The following is a 5,000-nucleotide window of genomic DNA, read 5'->3' as shown; positions in this document are numbered from 1 at the left end:
CCGTCAATTCCTTTAAGTTTCAGCTTTGCAACCATACTTCCCCCGGAACCCAAAAGCTTTGGTTTCCCGGAGGCTGCCCGCCGAGTCATCGGAGGAACTGCGGCGGATCGCTGGCTGGCATCGTTTATGGTTAGAACTAGGGCGGTATCTGATCGCCTTCGAACCTCTAACTTTCGTTCTTGATTAATGAAAACATACTTGGCAAATGCTTTCGCTTCTGTTCGTCTTGCGACGATCCAAGAATTTCACCTCTAACGTCGCAATACGAATGCCCCCGCCTGTCCCTATTAATCATTACCTCGGGTTCCGAAAACCAACAAAATAGAACCGAGGTCCTATTCCATTATTCCATGCACACAGTATTCAGGCGGGCTTGCCTGCTTTAAGCACTCTAATTTGTTCAAAGTAAACGTGCCGGCCCACCGAGACACTCAATAAAGAGCACCCTGGTAGGATTTCAACGGGGTCCGCCTCGGGACGCACGAGCACGCACGAGGCGGTCGCACGCCTTCGGCTCGCCCCACCGGCAGGACGTCCCACGATACATGCCAGTTAAACACCGACGGGCGGTGAACCAACAGCGTGGGACACAAATCCAACTACGAGCTTTTTAACCGCAACAACTTTAATATACGCTATTGGAGCTGGAATTACCGCGGCTGCTGGCACCAGACTTGCCCTCCAATAGATACTCGTTAAAGGATTTAAAGTGTACTCATTCCGATTACGGGGCCTCGGATGAGTCCCGTATCGTTATTTTTCGTCACTACCTCCCCGTGCCGGGAGTGGGTAATTTGCGCGCCTGCTGCCTTCCTTGGATGTGGTAGCCGTTTCTCAGGCTCCCTCTCCGGAATCGAACCCTGATTCCCCGTTACCCGTTACAACCATGGTAGGCGCAGAACCTACCATCGACAGTTGATAAGGCAGACATTTGAAAGATGCGTCGCCGGTACGAGGACCGTGCGATCAGCCCAAAGTTATTCAGAGTCACCAAGGCAAACGGACCGGACGAGCCGACCGATTGGTTTTGATCTAATAAAAGCGTCCCTTCCATCTCTGGTCGGGACTCTGTTTGCATGTATTAGCTCTAGAATTACCACAGTTATCCAAGTAACGTGGGTACGATCTAAGGAACCATAACTGATTTAATGAGCCATTCGCGGTTTCACCTTAATGCGGCTTGTACTGAGACATGCATGGCTTAATCTTTGAGACAAGCATATGACTACTGGCAGGATCAACCAGGGAGCTGCGTCAACTAGAGCTGAGCAGCCGGCCGCCCGGGAGTGTGTCCCGGGGGCCCGCGCGAACACGCAAGCGTCCGCTCAATTATTCTGCAAACAGGAGGAGGCTGAGCTCCCCTGCACAACACACCTCGAAACCCTCTCAGGTCCCGGCGGCGCGCAGCGCCGTCCTAAGTACTTGGTCGGGTTCGAGAGAGGCGCAATCGCCCGGAGTTAGGCGAGTAGACGCTTTAGGTGCGACCACCCGTGCTCCCAACTGAGCTTGCCGCTGCCGACAGAGGCCCGGGAGCGTGCTGTCGTGGCATTGCCGGCGGGAGACAACACGCGCCACCTACGGTGACCGGCAGCTCCAACGCCAGCGCCACAGAAGGACAAAAGCCCCACTTGGGTGCCGAAGCGAACTCTCCCAGCACAGCGCACGCGCCAACACGTCCGCACAGCTGCGATACAAACCACCTGCGAGAACCGCTGGGGCGACCGAGCAGCAGACGGCGTCGCGGCGCCGAGCGCCGGGCGGCGGCGCATCCTCAGCGCACACAGTCCTCAATCGGACCAGCACACTGCAGATGGCCACCGCGCTTCGCACCGGGCCCGCGAGGACCTACTTTGGCCGCAAGGCGCCGCGAGCAGGGGGCGCCGGCGCGCAGCTGCGCCGCCTGCCGCGTCCGTCGGCCGGCGCGCCTGCCACTGGCCGCCCCCACCAGCCGGCTGTAGCGCGTGCGCCCACGCACCGCGCTGCCAGCACGCCGGGCGGCCCCCCCTCACCGGCCGGGGACGGTCCCACCCAGCCACCGCCGCGTATCGCCTCACACCCAGATCCCCCTTTCACGTTCGTGGGCATGGTGGGTCCCCTTTCACGTTCGTGGGCATGGTGGGTATCCATGAAACAACCGGTTAATAGCTCGACCGATCGTCGCCAACACTGATTCACCTCTAGCGAGAACAACCGCACCACAACGGGTTACCAGTTGTTCATTTGCGTAACGTCACCAGCAAACGTAGACGTCCATCGCCATTTGCAACGAGTATTGCATGCCTGTGTCAGGTGTCACAACACACTACGTCTGCCCACATAGACGCAACAACATGTGCACGCCTAGAGAACACGTGGAAGGTAGCCCCCGTACGTATGCGGTGTCCATTGCGCGAACGACTGTCAGCCGGCCTCTGCAGCATGTCGCAGATGTGGAACGCGGTGCAACATGCTATCACAGTGTGTGAGAAGAGACGACTACGTCCGAATACACGCTCCACTACATCAACAGACTGCTCATGCTGATCGCCATCCAGGGCGTCCGTTCCTCCCACACGTCTGAATGGCGTACCACACTGCAATCCAGCTCCTAAAGGGAGACGACACGTAGCTGCGTCCACAATATTTGGACTGTATGGTCCGCCGTTGCTAGGCGCAGTCGTCGTACGGTCACACATGTGCCACGATGTATCATTCAGTACATACGGACCAATGTGCAGCACAGTTTGTGGGTTTTGCGTACATCCGCGGACAGGTGACAGGCCGTACCACAACGTAGGCTGAGTACGTCGGCATGCGAAGGGCATTGAACATGCAAACTTCTCAACGACCAGCTTGCGAAGGCAGGGGGGAAGGGGGGGGGCATGTACGTCCTGCTGCTATCCACATTACAGTGTATAGCAGGAGCATGTGGAAAGTCAGCAACACTTGCAAGGTGTTTAACATGACGCGATACACAGGGGACCGGGCAGTGCGAATAGCGAACTATATTGCGAGGGTTGCGGTTAGGCAACACTACACTAATTTAACGAGTTGCATAACAATTACAGAGCAGGTTCAGCGACAACGTGCGTCAGGTTAAGGCACAATATAGGTTAGGTTGAGGCGCAATATGGGTTACGTTAAGGCACAAATTAGGTTACGTTAAGGCACAAATTAGGTTACGTTAAGGCACAAATTGGGTTACGTTAAGGCACAAATTGGGTTACGTTAAGGCACAAATTGGGTTACGTTAAGGCACAACATGGGTTACGTTAAGGCACAACATGGGTTACGTTAAGGCACAACATGGGTTACGTTAAGGCACAACATGGGTTACGTTAAGGCACAACATGGGTTACGTTAAGGCACAACATGGGTTACGTTAAGGCACAACATGGGTTACGTTAAGGCACAACATGGGTTACGTTAAGGCACAACATGGGTTACGTTAAGGCACAACATGGGTTACGTTAAGGCACAACATGGGTTAGGTTAAGGCACAACATGGGTTAGGTTAAGGCACAACATGGGTTAGGTTAAGGCACAACATGGGTTAGGTTAAGGCACAACGTAAGTTAGGTTAAGGCACAACGTAAGTTAGGTTAAGGCACAACGTAAGTTAGGTTAAGGCACAACGTAGGTTAGGTTAAGGCACAACGTAGGTTAGGTTAAGGCACAACGTAGGTTAGGTTAAGGCACAACGTAGGTTAGGTTAAGGCACAACGTAGGTTAGGTTAAGGCACAACGTAGGTTAGGTTAAGGCACAACGTAGGTTAGGTTAAGGCACAACGTAGGTTAGGTTAAGGCACAACGTAGGTTAGGTTAAGGCACAACGTAGGTTAGGTTAAGGCACAACGTAGGTTAGGTTAAGGCACAACGTAGGTTAGGTTAAGGCACAACGTAGGTTAGGTTAAGGCACAACGTAGGTTAGGTTAAGGCACAACGTAGGTTAGGTTAAGGCACAACGTAGGTTAGGTTAAGGCACAACGTAGGTTAGGTTAAGGCACAACGTAGGTTAGGTTAAGGCACAACGTAGGTTAGGTTAAGGCACAACGTAGGTTAGGTTAAGGCACAACGTAGGTTAGGTTAAGGCACAACGTAGGTTAGGTTAAGGCACAACGTAGGTTAGGTTAAGGCACAACGTAGGTTAGGTTAAGGCACAACGTAGGTTAGGTTAAGGCACAACGTAGGTTAGGTTAAGGCACAACGTAGGTTAGGTTAAGGTACAACATAGGTTAGGTTAAGGTACAACATAGGTTAGGTTAAGGTACAACGTAGGTTAGGTTAAGGCGCAATGTCGGTTAGGTTAAGGTACGATATAGCTTAGGTTAAGGTACACATTGTTGTAGGGAAAGGTGTATTTGGGGGGGGGGGGGGCGGCGGCAGGTTCGTTGATAGTGATTATCGTAAGTGCATGCCTGCGGGATCATCCGATTTGTCACGTCAGGATGCACTTGTGGCTCATGACAGGCGGCGCTCCGATTCCAAGGTTGTGGCAGATCTGTGTCTTTCATTCCTGCCATTGTTTGTGTACTGTGACAGGAGGCAGTATGGTGATGTTGGGTGCACCCCTGTGTAGGACATGTGTGGGTGTTCGTGGCTTAGCTGAGCAATGGCGGATGTCGGAAGGGTGGGATATTCTGTTTTCTGGGTGGACCTCCCGGTCTGGTTATGATAGTGTGGATTGTGTAATGTGGCGGAGAGGATGCACCGGATGTTCTTCCATGCTGGTGGTTAGATATTGTGTGTGTGCCTGTTAGAGGCAGAGAGTAGTGTGTGATAGTGTCTGGCTGACGTGTGGTTCTCATTGTGTGCAGAGTCTTTCAGCATGTATAGGGACGGTTGTATATATTATCTGTATTCTGATGGCTCTGCATTTATTACTAATCAGTGCCGTGTATACGGTTACTCTGGTTCCAGTCGAAACTGTTCTATCTCTGTACATTAGTGACACTGCGGCTCCACTATGTTGCTGCCCCTGTCGGCCGTTTCCCCCAGTGTATGGCTAGTGATTATCAGCA

At 52.9% G+C, this 5,000-nt stretch overlaps 1 non-coding gene across 1 annotated transcript in view; it reads right to left on the bottom strand.

Annotated features, from left to right (window-relative positions):
• Positions 1-1,248, bottom strand: part of LOC126433979 (small subunit ribosomal RNA) — a 1,909-nt gene extending 661 nt beyond the window's left edge. Inside the window, exon 1 of the ribosomal RNA XR_007578894.1 lies at positions 1-1,248. This exon is cut by the window's left edge and continues 661 nt beyond it. This is a non-coding gene — a ribosomal RNA (small subunit ribosomal RNA).
• Between the last annotated feature and the right edge of the window lie 3,752 nt (positions 1,249-5,000).

Source organism: Schistocerca serialis, unplaced genomic scaffold (assembly GCF_023864345.2).
Source record: "Schistocerca serialis cubense isolate TAMUIC-IGC-003099 unplaced genomic scaffold, iqSchSeri2.2 HiC_scaffold_1178, whole genome shotgun sequence".
Taxonomy (NCBI): domain Eukaryota; kingdom Metazoa; phylum Arthropoda; class Insecta; order Orthoptera; family Acrididae; genus Schistocerca; species Schistocerca serialis.
The sequence above is the reverse complement of the archived record's forward strand: the minus strand, read 5'-3'. Positions and strand labels throughout refer to the sequence as shown.